The sequence below is a fragment of the Stegostoma tigrinum genome, chromosome 44 (genome assembly GCF_030684315.1).
Source record: "Stegostoma tigrinum isolate sSteTig4 chromosome 44, sSteTig4.hap1, whole genome shotgun sequence".
NCBI classification, from domain to species: Eukaryota; Metazoa; Chordata; class Chondrichthyes; order Orectolobiformes; family Stegostomatidae; genus Stegostoma; species Stegostoma tigrinum.
Genome location: NC_081397.1, coordinates 11,224,649 through 11,239,485, shown reverse-complemented (window position 1 = coordinate 11,239,485; position 14,837 = coordinate 11,224,649). Strand labels below are relative to the sequence as shown.

Sequence of the window (14,837 nt, the reverse complement as noted above, 5' to 3'; positions counted from 1 at the left end):
GCTTGGAGCCTGTGTTGGTGCATTTTAATCTTTTCTTTTCTCCCACGGCTGAAGGCAAGAGACAATCCCAACCAGGCCATCTCTTAATCATGGCTATTCCATGCATCAAGATTTTCCTAAATTTATACAATGAAGACGTGCAGCATAGAACTTACAGCTTTTCTCTTTATTTCTCTATTTTTGTACCTATTTTAATACCTAAGATTCATATTTAGGTACTTTGTCCCTAAGATGGGGCTGTGTGTGGTGACATTGTACACATTCCACAGTACTTCTGTACTTTATAAACCTAATTCTAATTGTGCCTCCAGTGAGAATTACCACTGTCAGGAGTGACACATGTGGAATGTAGCATGGTGTCCTCACACTTGTGGGGAAAAATAAAATTCCAGACATGGTTCTGCCTATCGCACACTGAGGACTGAGATGCTAATTCGAAGAAACATTGATACCCGCCCACCTGAAATGCCAATATGGTTTTATTTCAGTGCACGTGTTCTCTTAGTTCCATTGAACCAGGCAATTGCGAAATTGCTTTCACGTGTCTTGATGGTAAAAGAAATCCATTTGCTGCAGTGTAAGTTCTTCAAATGATCATTTAAAAAATCAGAAAAGGGAAGTGTCAAAATAAAGAAGATTCTTGCAGAGTTTGTCAGTGTGGTTCCCACACTCTGTGCAGAGCAAGGCACTTGAAGAGGCTGTTAGTTTCAGGACTGTTTCTTGACAAGGAGTGTTATGTGTAAACATTAGCTGGATTCTCCCGTTCCATCAAAGCAGTAAGTAACTCTTCAAATGGTTTATTATTTATCTGAATTCTGACATAAATTCACTGATAGTAATGTCAGATGGTGTAACATTTCAGTACATTACTTGTTTTGTATTTCATTAGAGTTGCTGTATTCTGTTGTTATTCAATTAGTGCATTTTGATTCAGAAGGGTTAAGCTCCAATGCCACTAATAGTCTCCATTAACAGCTCATCCCCCTCCTCGCCAGATCATTATCCATACCTTTGTTTGTCCAACTATTCTCCTCTCTCCTGTGTTCTCTCCCCAACTATCATTTTCTCCTTACTCCCATCCTTCCTTCTGTGCAAAAGAATGAGATTTTCTGAGCTATCATCAGTTTTCTGGATTGGTCACAGAATCTGAAACATTAACTCTGGTTTCACTTCACAGATGCTGCCAGACCTGCTGAGATTTTCCGTAATCTTCTCTTTATTACTTTAGTTCTCCTCAGCCACTGATAACATCAAAGGTTTCTGTCTGTGTCTGTACTCAATATCTACTCCATATATGGTCGTTGTAACGACCAAACAGCTTGATCTGTTTGTATACCTTGACTGTAACTTTAAAAATGCCCTAACTTAATGTGAATTCAGCGCAGTTGTTGCATGTAGATTTGTGATGAAGATTCAGTCTATCCCTCTTCAAACATTGTAAATGACAATGGGCTTTCAAAGATGAACTTCACTGTGACCAGGATAGTTTACATTGAGAATAGAGGAAAAAAAGACACATTTTTATTTTGTTGGTGTTTTTTGACCCTTTGATTGCATATCTCTGGAAATTAAACTCAATGCGAGTCTCAGCTCAGTGAGTGTGGGGGAAAAAATGCTTTCTGCTCCGATACTGGTAACAAGCCTGCTGTTTGGTCAGAGGAGCTGGTCACACCTGGTGTTATACCGAGGAAATATGACATTTTCTGGCTAATCAAATATGTGCCTGGAGAAAGACAGAAGAGGTATCTCCCATAAACCAACATTGACCAATTTTGAAAATATCAAACTGATCGATGCATATTTAGTTAATATGAAAGATGATTCCTTGTTTTAAAGCCAACAGTTTGAACAGAGCAGGGTCTGGTTCCATAATTACGCCGAGCTCCTCCTAGTCCCATTCATTTTATGAAATTCAAAAAAATCACTGAGGTACAAGTCCTAATCAAAACATTTACAGCCTCATGTTTGGAATGCTGACATAGTTCAATATCCATCTGCCAATTTACTACTGTTGAAGGGAAGGACAACGCGCACTTTTTAAAATGTTTTACTTGAGACTTTAAACCCAGTAACTGCGATATATCCCTTACAGGATAATCGTATTTGCATATAATGACATCTTCACATATCAGCCCACCAAATTTGGGGCGGCACGGTGGCTCAGTGGTTAGCACTGCAGCCTCACAGCGCCAGGGACCCAGGTTCAATTCCAGCCTCGGGCGACTGCCTGTGTGGAGTTTGCATGTTTTCCCCGTGTCTGTGTCGGTCTCCTCTGGGTGATCCGGTTTCTACCACAGTCCAAAGATGTGCAGGCTACATGGATTGGCCATGCTAAATTGCCTGTGGTGTTCAGGGATGTCTAGATTACATGGGTTATTGCGAGATGGGTCTGTGTGGCATGGGTCTGGGTCATTGTGGACTTATTGGGCTGAAGGGCCTGTTTCCACACTTTAGGGTTTCTATGATTTTGAAAAAAAATGGTTCTCTGTTTGATGTTATCAGATCATTTGTCTCTTGCTCGAGGTGTGGAGAGATCAGTTAGCCAGGTTACATATTAGTATTCATATATTTCATAATTAGAATTCCTGTTTCAAGCTAGTCTTCAGGATTCCACCAGCAATTTTTGGTTTTCTTTCTGATTTACAGCATCCTCAGTTCTTATGGTTTTTATTTTGTATCCAACATTGTCAGAGTTTACAAGAAATGAAAAAGTTGTGAATGCTGCTTGTCTGGGCCAGTGTGGAAGCTGTCATTTATATGCACATATTTGTCAGATATCTTCACTGGGCATACTTTATCGATGAGGCTTGACTGAGCTGTTGCTGATCTTCAGTCCCTTCCTGAGACAAACCACAGCTGGGGTCTAATCTCTCACACTGTAATTTCATTGCCTTTGCATATATTCAGAGAACAGGTCTTTGTGCTGACCAGTCAATAAATTGCACATTTCTAAGCAGAATTGCATGATTAGGGAAGGGAAGTACTTGAGAATATTTCTGGGAGGGTAAAGAAACAGGAAGTGTTAATTTTGCAACAGAGAAACTTGAGAACTGGAATGTGCCTTTCAGCCCCTTGATACTGCCATCCAATTGAATATGATCATGCCTGATCAAGCACTTCATTGCATTTTACACACTCCATCCCCATAACCCAGTTTACGATTGGCAGTCAACAGAGATAGAGCAACTGTAGTTCCCTGTGGGGACAGAATTCTGAAGGATTACACTTCACTGAGCAAAATAAAACAAACCCTTATCTTGGACCACAGTTGAATTATTTTAAAATCTTACCTGGTTCCAGTCTTCCCCCAACCGGCAAACATTAAACCTCTATCTACCATGTCCTCCACTTTAAGGATTGTGTGGCAGTATTCTTAATAATAACATTGCTCACCCATTGAATTCCTGACTAATGCCAGCCCAGTTTGTCCACTCTCTCTTCATGGGATGTTGCCGCCGTCCCAGGAGCAAGTCTGGTGAATCTTTGTGGCCCTCTCTGTCTGGAAATTACATCTTTCCTGAAATAAGGAGACAAACTGCACACAGTACTGCAGCTGCAACATAACCAAAGTCCAATACACTTGAAATAAGACAACGTCTAACATTCCATTAACTTTCCTATAAACATATTCAGCCATTAAGCAGGACATCAGAGACCAATGCAAGAAAGGTGCAATGGAACCATGAGTTCTATTTATATATCAGTTGGAAAAAGCAATGTGGTGCAGTATTTCCATGAGTATGTGCGTTTTTGTTTTGTATTCGTTTGTGAAATGTGGATTTTGTTGGCTCATGAGCATTTATTGCCCATCCTTAGCTGCCCTTGAGAAAGCGGTAGTGAACTGCGTTCATCAATCGTGTGTGTCTGTGTCTGAGAAAGAGACAGAGAGAAACAGTGAGATGGTTCTTCAAGGGATTGGTCTGAGAAAGCATCTCACTCTTCTTTTTCTCTCTCACACACACACATTGACCCACACATTTCAAAAACACAGTTCACTACGACCTTCTCAAGTTAACATTTCGGGTCCGGTGACCCTTCCTCAGAGCCTTTTTGGGCCCAGAGAGACCAGATCACAATAGAGGATGCCAATATTATTATGGGGAGCAAGCGTGATTGTCCTGAGTACAGATTACTGCCAGGTATGGCTGAATTCCACTAGGGTCATCCAGGGGTTTTGAAAATGAAGATGTTGGTGAGAAGTTATGTCTTGCGACCAGATTAGATGTGAACATGGCTGCATTAGTTGGGTGGGTGCCCAGAGTGCCAACAAGGACAAAGCATACTGCAGGAGCTCCCTCACATACGTGAGAATGTTCAGGTAAACCCCACACTCAGTTACACATTGAGCCCATGAAAGGACTGAGATTGTCAATGTTCTTAGTCATTGTACATGCCCATGCAAACTGTTTCGACATACATAGAGTTCATTGGGCAAACACGAGGTAATGATAGAAAAACTGTGCATCTTTTGCAATGTACAGACTCCCAGAAGTATTGATCATGATAATGGGCCATTGTTTACCAACTGGGAAATTGAGTATTTCCTAAAATTGTGTGGTATTCATCAATGACAGTCCTACACCATTCATTATCCAATGATCCAGCAGAAAGAACAGTCTCAACTTTGAAGGCAGGTTTAAAGAAACAGACTGCAGCCTCACGAGACACCAGGCAGCCTGAGTACCTATTTGAATATAGAGCCACACATCATGCACCTACAGGGATAGCTCCAGTAGAGTTGCCAATTGGGAGAACACTCCACACCAGATTCAACCTGATCTTCCCGGACCTGGTGGAGAGGCTGAAATGTCATCAGGAAAGCCAATACTAGACACAAGATCCCTCTAAGCAAGAGAGACAGTTTACCTCAGGTGATGAAGTTTTGTGTAGGAACCAAAGGAATTGGCCTGCATGGTAAGATGCATGGTTAATGTGACAGTAGGTCCTGTAAAGTATAAAGCTCAGGTAGGTATGACATCCCTGAACAAACACATAGACCTCAGGAAAGCTGCAAACTTGCAGACAGTGCAGGAGCAAAATGTGCCTGGCTCCTCAATTGCTTTCCCAACTGTCCCAGAACCTCTCTGTCAGAGGTTAAAGACACCCTAGAATCTGAGATGAACACAACAGATGTTGCTGCCTCAACATCTTTGTTGCCTGAAGAGGTAAATGAATTTCTTCTGACGTGCTTTGCATTCAATAGGTGAGCTGTTGTGTATTACACACCGCCTGTATCAGAGGCAGAGTTGGAGGATCCTGACCCAGTGCTAAAACACCCCAAGAGGAGCTACAATTTTTATAAAATGGCCTATATCCTTGCACATGACGGGGAGGGATTCAATGATGATGTCAGGCAGGTAGACCTGAGAGAATGAGTTCCCTGATTGGACCAGAATAACAGCCCCAATCAGGGAGTCCTGGCTGACAAATATTTAACAGGAGTATCAGATATCCTCTTCAATCTAAGAGCTGGCTCTGAGTCAGCTGGATCAGTGTCCAGGGCTTTCGATGCATGAATAAAGGGTGACTTGGTGATGGGATACCAGCCTCTGGGTAATTTACCCTTGCTGTTAACTCCTCAAGAAAGAATAGATGCTTCCTATCCACACTGTCCATGCCCCTCATAACCTTACTCACCTCTATCAAATCTCACCTCAGCCTTGTCTGCTCCTAAGAAAGCAACTCGAGCTTATCGAGCTTCTCTTCATCGCTGAAATGCTCTGTCACAGGCAACGTCCTGCGGAGTCACCTCTGCATTCTCTCCAGTGCAGTCACATCCTTCCTAAAGCGTGGAGGCTGCACAGAGCTCCAGCTGTGGCTTCACCAAAGTCCTGTCCCGCTCCAGTATCACCTCCCCGTCCCTATAATCTATATCTTGACTATAAAGGCAAGTGTCCCATATGCCTCCCTCACCACCCTATTAACCTGTCCTGCCACCATCTATGGACAAGTTCCCCAAGATCTCTGTGTTCTTCTGAGCCTCCTAGTGTCCTGCTACTAAATCACTGATCACTCCATTTGGGATTGCCAAGGTTGTAAAACAGCATTTTGCCCATATAATTAGTTCAACCTTTCTAATATGAATGAAGAGAATAAAAAGTTTCAATCTCCCTGTTTGAGGAATGGATGCCATTGGAGGCAGTTCAGAGGAGACTTGCTTGATTGTTTACAGAGATGACGGGTTTGTCTTACAAAGAGAGTTTCAGCCTATACTCCCTGGCGTTTCGAAAAACGAGAGGAAATCTAACTGAGGGATATAAAACGCTAAAAACAAATATCACAAAGGAGATGGAGAGAGGATGTTTCCTTGTGTGGGACAACCGAGAATGAGAGGCCATTGTTTTAGGAGAAAAGGTTGGGCAGATTGAAAATTGAGATGAGGAGGAGTGGCTTGGATCCCATTTGCACTTAGAACTGGAGCTGGACAGACTGGTGCGGGAGGTTTGGTGTGTGTGTGTTGGGGGGGCGGGATGTGGTTGTGAAGTTGAACCTACTTATAAAACAAACAAGAATGTGGTGGGAGGGAGTGTCTCAGTTTAACGTGAGCTACAAATGGAGCAAGTTCGGGTGAAATGAGGAAGAACTGTTTCCATCGAGAAATGAGTTGGGGTCTGGGGTGCACTGCCTGGGAATGTGAGGCGAAGGCTGTTTCAATTTGAGAAAGGTGTTGGGCCAGGAATTGGACAGGAGTGGGCCATCCAGGGATCTGACATTGGGCGTAAGATAATTGAGCCCTGGGGGTTACAGTGGCTGCAATGAACTGAATGACCTTCTACTGTCCCTATCACACAGCTGGGCCTCCATTACTCGGCCTCCTGAGCTGACTCAGAGAGTTGACGAACCTCTCCTGGAGGGGAATGGAATCTGAGCACTTTCGAACCTCCTATTGATTTGTGCGAGAGGTTGATATTGGTTTCGTCCCATCTTAACAGCGGAGAAAGAGAGAGAGAGTCAGGGTGTGGGGGAGCGGGGTGAGGGGGGGCTATAGACCCCATAGAGTGGAGAGATTGGAAAGGTTTCGAAGGATATGGGCCAAACACAGGCAAATGAGACGAGCTGGGTTTGGAAAACCTGCTCATGGACAAGTTGCACCAAAGAATCTGTTTCTGTGCATTCTGACTCTGTGATTGATTGGTGCACTGGAAAGCTCGAATCAAAACTCACTTTACTCTGACTGCACTATTAAAATACAACGAAAATAAGAATTAGCATAACTTTAGTAGTTAGTATTTCAGTTGAGTAATCAACAACTGTTCTGATACCGGCAGCATTCCATACACACATGCTTTGGCGAAAATGCACTTCAGTAACACAGTTATGATTTCTTCATGTGTTGGTTCTCTTGAGTCTAGAAGAAAGAATCGATCTTCCTGTTTTGATTTTTAAGAGTGAGTCTCGCTGTCTGATGAGGGAGAGGTTGATTAGGTTGGGTCAGTCCTCGTTGGAGTTTGGAAGAATGAGAGGCATTCTTATTGCAAATTCTTAGAGTTATTTTACAGGGAGATAAGGAGAGAGGTTGTTTCCCCTTCTCTGGGACAAGAGAGGCACCTTCTCAGAATAAGGGAGGTCACCCATTGAAGATGGAGATGAAGAAGAGTTTCTTCTCTCTGGAGGGAATCGATCTGTGGAATCCTTTACTGCAGAGGGCTGGGTCATTGAGTGTATTGTGGGGTGAGATTTTTAATTAGGAAGGAGAATGATGGTGTTGGGGCTAATGGGGTGGGGGGTGTAGAAATGTATCGGCGACTGACATCTGTGTCCGACCTTGACCTCTCTCAGACTCCCTGGCTGCGCTCCCCTGCCACCAGCAGGATCAGACAAGGAGGAAACAGCAGACTGAGTCACTGACTGAATACACACCCCAAACAGACAGGGCGCTGCGATGGAGATCCTCACCACTCTCCTGCTGCTCGGTACGTACCTCCAACGTTAATCCATTTCCGAGTGGCCGCAAGAGATAAATCTGTTACTCGCCTCCTGCCCTCAGCTTGGTGCACAATCAGAATGTGAACAGACACACTCCCATCCAGGCTGTGTACAGACAGCATTCCAGATGTGTGTTGGCATTTCCCACATTGTCTAACAAATGCACACGGTCTCTCCCTCACATACTCTTCCTCTCATATTCTCTTTTGTACGCATACTTTTTTTTCTCACCCAGTCTCTCTCACTCTGTCTCATAAAGTCTCTCTCTCTCTCTCACAATCACTCTCACAATCTCTCTCACACTTTTTCTCATGCACACACTCTCTTTCATGCACAGAGATAATAAGGTGGAGAGCTGTATTAACACAACAGGCCAAGCAGGAAAGCTGACGTTTCAGGTCTGGACCCTTCTTAAGAAATGCACACGTTTGAGACAGTGTGACAGAGAGACTATGGGAGAATGTGTGTGTGAAAGAGGGTGTGCTAAAGAGAATGATGTCTGTGGAAAGACCCTTTGCTTTTCTTTGCCAGGTTTCTCATTGATTGCAAACAATTCTGACCTCTTGCAGACAATGAATACTAAATATCCTTTGAAAATTGAGTATCCTTTATTGTTGCATGCATTCAATATCAAATGCAGTGAAAAGTGTGTGCTGTCGCTCATACATAAGTGTCATTCACAGAATAAAATAAAGATAACTTAAAGAGGTTCCAAATTTTCCTTCTCCACTGCTACAGCATACCGCTGCCAGCGTCCCACTTCGGGCTTTCCAGCCCAGGCTATGCACTCGGGGGTTCATGCCCAGTGAGGAGAAAGGTATAAAGAGATGCTGGGGAATCTCGCAGGGACCAGTCACCATGTTTTGTTCAGTCACTTGAACCTGATGTGTAACTGAAAAGGAAATGAATTTTAAACAAGATCTCCCACCTAATATGCATTGTCTGACTTCAAATGTCACCTCTTCTTTCCATTGATAAAGCCTTTAGTTTCCTCAGGGCAGTTGACTTGAAATAAATTTGGGGATTGACATTAACATATTAACCAATTAAAACTTTTTAACTGGTTAAAGATTTAATAACATCTTGGGTTTGTTTAATGCATCTTCATCAGTAGTGTGACCCTTTGATCTTTTATCTATAAATTCTGGATCTGATACCACCGCTCGCACTAACACCTGAAGAAGAAGTGAGATTCCAAAAGCTTGTGTTTTCAAATAAACCTGTTGGACTAGAGTGATTTCTGACCTTATCAACCCCAGTCCAACAATGGCACCTCCACATCAGGACTTAGGAAAGGCAAATGATTCTGAATAAATCCACTGGCATTTTCTGAGTGTCAAAGTATAGTTAAGCGAGAACTAGTAAGTGTAGTATTTTTGGTTTTTCAGAAGACTTTTGATTGAAGGTTCTTGTGCAAAGTGAAAGCACAAGGAATTGAGGGCAGTATGTTGTTGTGGGCTGAGAATTAGTTGACAGACAGGAAACAGGGTGGGAACCCTTTGTCTGAGAGGCAAATAGTGATGCGTGGAACACAGCAGGGAGCAGCACTTGGGCCCAGCCACTCTCAATATATATTAATGACCTGTATGAGGGAGCCACATTCAATGGTTATATGATCATGGGAACTGCGGATGCTGGACAATCCAAGATAACAAAGTGGGGATGTACACCTCTTCCTCCATTACATTGATGACTGTATCATCGCTGCCTCTTGCTCCCCAGAGGAGCTCAAACAGTTCATCCACTTCACCAACACCTTCCACCCCAACCTCAAGCTCACCTGGGACATCTCCAACACATCCCTCACCTTCCTGGACCTCTCAGTTTCCATCTCAGGTAACCAGCTAGAAACTTATGTCCACTTCAAGCCCACTGACTCCCACAGCTACCTAGAATGCACCTCCTCCGACCTACCACCCTGCAAAAATTCCATCCCCATTCCCATTTCCTCCGCCTCCGCCGCATCTGCTCCCAGGATGAGGCATTCCACTCCCGCACATCCCAGATGTCCACATTCTTCAAGGACCGCAACATTCCCCCCGCAGTGGTCGAGAACACCCTCGACTGCATCTCCAGCATTTCCCGCGACACATCCCTCACACCCTGCCCCCGCCACAACCGCCCCCAGAGGAACCCCTCATTCTCACATACCACCCCACCGACCTCCGGATACAACGTATCATCCTCCGACACTTCCGCCATCTACAATCCGACCCCACCACGCAAGCAATTTTTCCATCCCCACCCTTGTCTGGCTGCTGGAGAGACCACCCTCTCCGCGACTCCCTTGTCTGCTCCACACTCCCCTCCAACCCCACCACACCGGGCACCTTCCCCTGCAACCACGGGAAGTGCTACACTAGCCCCCACACCACCTCCCTCACCCCTATCCTAGGCCCCAAGATGGCCTTCCATATCAAGCAGATGTTCACCTGCACATCTGCCAATGTGGTGTATTGTATCCATTGCACCCGGTGTGGCTTCCTCTACATTGGGGAAACCAAGTGGAGGCTTGGGGATCGCTTTGCAGAACACCTCCGCTCGGTTTGCAACAAACAACTGTACCTCCCAGTCGCGAACCATTTCAACTCCCCCTCCCATTCCTCAGATGACATGTCTATCATGGGCCTCCTGCAGTGCCGCAATAATGCCACCAGAAGGTTACAAGAACAGCAACTCATATTTCGCTTGGGAACCCTGCAGCCTAATGGTATCAATGTGGACTTCACCAGCTTCAAAATCTCCCCCTCCCCCACTGCATCCCAAAACCAGTCCAACCTGTCTCTGCTTCCCTAACCTGTTCTTCCTCTCACCCATCCCTTCCTCCCACCTCAAGCCGCACCTCCATTTCCTACCTACCACCTCATCTTGCCTCCTTGACCTGTCCATCTTCCCTGGACTGAGCTATCCCCTCCCTACCTCCTCACCTATACACTCCTCTCTACCTATCTTGTCTTCTCTCCATCTTCGGTCCACCTCCCCCTCTCTCCCTATTTATTCCAGTTCCCTCGCCCCCATCCCCCTCTCTGATGAAGGGTCTAGGCCCGAAACGTCAGCTTTTGTGCTCCTGAGATGCTGCTGGGCCTGCTGTGTTCATCCAGCTCCACACTTTGTAATCTTCAATGGTTCCAAGTTTGGTCATGACACAAAATTGGGCAGGATTGTGGGGAGGGCACAAAGGAGGTGAGTTAGACACATTGAGTGGGGCAAACATACGGCAGATGTGAAAGTTATACACCTCTGCTTTGGAGAAACAGAAAGCGAATATAATTGAAATGGTCATGTATTGGAAAGTGTGGACATACAAAGAGATCCAAGTGCCAATAAAAGTAGACATTCAGGTGTGACCAGTTATTAGGAAGGTAAATAGGACATGGGCGTTCATTGCAAGAGGATTGAAGTTTGGAAGTCGGGATGTCTTGCTGCAGATATACAGGGTCTCCCTGAGACAACAGGCTCGAGGGGCCAAATGGCTGTTTTGAACTCAATCTCATTAAAAAATGACACAATGATTACTAAAGAATTCATTCACAGGTTGCAGGCATCACTGGTTGGGCTCATGATTAATTGACTTCACTTTTTGTTCTATATTTTTATAGAATTCAACATTGACTCTCATCCCATGACAGGAATTAAATCCAGGACCCTAGAAAAACTCTCTCCCTGTCTCTCTCTGAATCTGCCCATGTTCCTCGCTCTCTCTTTCTCTCTCTCTGACCCATCTCCCTTCTCCTTCTCCCTATCTCTGTCCTCCCTCCCATTTTCTCTCTGTCTCCCAACTCTCTCTCTCCCTCTCTCTTTCTTGCTCCCATGCTCACTCACTCCTTTTCTTTCTTCCTTCTGTCTGTCCCACGCTATGCCTCACACTTTTTCTCACTGTGTCTCTTTCTGACTCTAAACATCCTATTGCTGTCTCTGTTTCTCCCATCCTTTTCTTTCTCTCCTTCCCTCTCTTTCCCTCACAGGGTCACTCTTTGTCCTCTCCCCTCTCTCACTCACTCACACATGCACATACACACACAGACTTCTCTGTCTCTCTCACACACACAAAGACACCCCTGTCTCACAGACATACACAGTCACAGACTCGTCTCTATCACTGTCTCTGACACACACACATGCACACTTTCTCACACATACTCTATCTGACATGCACACACACAAGCACAAATTCTGTTACACACAAACACACACTCTCTCTCTCACACACGCACGCTCTCTCTTTCTCTCTCTCTCTCTCTCTCTCACACACACACACACACACATTTTTTCTTGTGCACATACACATGCACGTGTACTTTTGCTCACACACCGTCACATGCACAGGACCTCAACAAGTGAGCCTCATTACGCATCACCACTGAACAAATTAAGCTAAGCCATTTGATCAGCCGTCGGCCCTTCACCCTATTGAGTCTGCTCCACCATTCCAGGAGATCGTGACTAATCTGATCATCCCCAACTCCACTTTTCCATCGATTTCCCCTTCCTGATAAAAAAAATCTCACGAGCTGAGTCCTGAATCTACTTTCTAAACCCATTTCTTTTGGGCAATGGGAAAGACATCTGCGGACATTGTTAATAAACATTTCAGGGGATAGGACACATCACTTCGATGTATTTTAAAGCATGACTTACCTGGAGCAAGTTTCAAAGATGTAGCACTGAATAATTTTCTATATGTTGACATAAAGCCCACAAAACTTATCAATTGTACCTGGTTGTGTGTTTTCAGGGCAAGCGATGATTGTACAAATACAAGAAGGTATGTTGATCTCCAGTGCAGCTTTGTTTTATGACATATTGATGAACTCGACAGTGTCAGTACTGCAGCCAATGGAAAGTATTGTGGGTGCAGAAGATCTGAAACAAACACTGAGAGAGCTGGAGAAACTCAACAGGTCCGGCAGCATCTGTGGAGAGAGAGGGAGTGAGAAAATCAGAGTTAACATTTCGAGTCTTTCACACTCATGACTTTGCGTCATAGAGATTTACAACAATGGAAACAGACCCTTTGGACCAAATCATCCATGCCAACCAGATAGCCTAAATTAATCTAGTCCTATTTGGCACATATCCCGCTAATTCTCTTCCTACTCATGTACTCATCCAAATGCACTTTAAATGTAATTATACCAGCCTCCAGCGCCTCCTCTTGCAGCTGCTTCCAAGCATGCACCACCCTCTGCATTAAAAAGTTGCCTTTTAGGTCCCTTTTAAATCTTTCCCCTCTCATGTTAAACCTGTGCCCTCTGGCTCTGGACTGCCGTACCCTGGGGCAAAGACCTTGGCTATTCACTCTATTCGTGCCCCTCAGAAAGGTCACCCCTCAGCCTCCAATGCTCCAGGAAAAATAACTCCAGCCTATTCAACTTGCCCCTACAGCTCAAACCCTCCAACCCTGGCAGCATCCTTGTTAATCTTTTCTGAACCCTTTCAAGTTTGTCGACATCTTTCCTGCAGCAGTATTCTAAACGTAGCCTAACCAATCTCCTCTACAGCCACAGCATGACCTCCCAACTCCTATACTCAATGAACTGACCAATGAAGGCAAACATAACAAACATCTTCTTCATTTCTTTCAACTCCCTCAATGTACTATGAACCTTCACCCCAAGGTCTCTTTGTTTGGCAGCACTCCCAGGATCCTACCATCAAGTGTGTAAGTCTTGCCCTAATTTGCCTCACTAAAATGCAACACCTCACCTTTATTTAAATTAAACTCCATCTGCACTCCTCAGCCCATCCGTGGTCTCACTGTACTCTGAGATAAACATTTTCACTGTATATTTTACCACCAAATTTGGTGTCAACTGCAAACTTAGGAACCATGCTTCTTACATTCACATCCAAATCATTTGTGTAATTGATGAAAAATAGCGGATTTGGCGGCGACCCATGCGGCACACTGCTGATCACAGGCCTTCTGACTGAAACGCAACCCTGCGCCACCATCCTGTGTATCCTACCTACAAGCCAGTTTTGTATCCAATTGTCTAGCTCTCCCTGTATTCCATGTGATGTTACCTTGCTAACCAGCCTACCATGTGGAATGTTGACAAGCACCTTGCTGAAGTCCATTTAGACAATGTCCACCACTCTGCCTTCATCAATCTTCTTTGTCATTCTTCAAAATATTCACTCAACTTAGTGAGACAAAATTTTCCATGCAGAACACCATGTTGGCAGTCCCTTGTACCTCGGGGATAGTGGACAGGCTTCGGGCAGTCGGGAGGTGTGTCACTCAGTGCAGGATTCCCAGCCTCTGAACCATTCTTGTAGCTTATATGGCAAGTCCAGTTCAGTTTCTGGTCAATGGTAATCCCCAGGATTCTGATAGTTGGGGGAATTCAGTGATGATAATACCATGGAAAGTCAAGGAACGGTAGTTAGATTCTCTCTCAGTGGTAACCACCTGGATGTTGATCGTGGAGGGGTCAGTGGTGGTTCAATGAACATTAAGAGAGTGATGGTAGTCAACCCCAGGATGTCGACAGTGGGGGATTCAGTGTTACACCATTGAATGTTAAGGGGCTATTAGTTAGATTCTCTCTTCGTGATAATCCCCAGGGTGTTGATAATGGGGGAATTCAGTGACGGTAATAGCATTGAATGTCAAGGAATGATAGTGAGATTTTCTATTATTTGAGACGGCCATTGCCTGGCATTTGTGTGGTGCAAATTTTACTTGCCATTTGTCAGCCCTTGCCTGGATATTGGACTGCTTAAGTTGCCAGAGCACCAAGCTGACCATCCTACTGCAGCAAGACGGTTTCAGTTCTTCCCCATGTGAATGTGTTTCTCTATGGATTAGGTTCCTCAACAGAGACTGGAACACCCGTACTAACGATGGAGCCAATGTGGAGGAGATTCTTAACGGGTGACTGGATCATTCTTAGATGTGATGCTGG

General features: G+C 44.7%; 1 long non-coding RNA gene across 1 annotated transcript; it reads left to right on the top strand.

Moving 5' to 3' along the window:
- The first annotated feature begins 664 nt into the window (after nucleotides 1-664).
- Nucleotides 665-14,837, top strand: LOC132207082 (uncharacterized). Its single transcript, XR_009443317.1, has 4 exons — nucleotides 665-776; nucleotides 7,780-7,913; nucleotides 12,662-12,691; nucleotides 14,741-14,837. It is a non-coding gene; the product is annotated as an uncharacterized LOC132207082 (long non-coding RNA).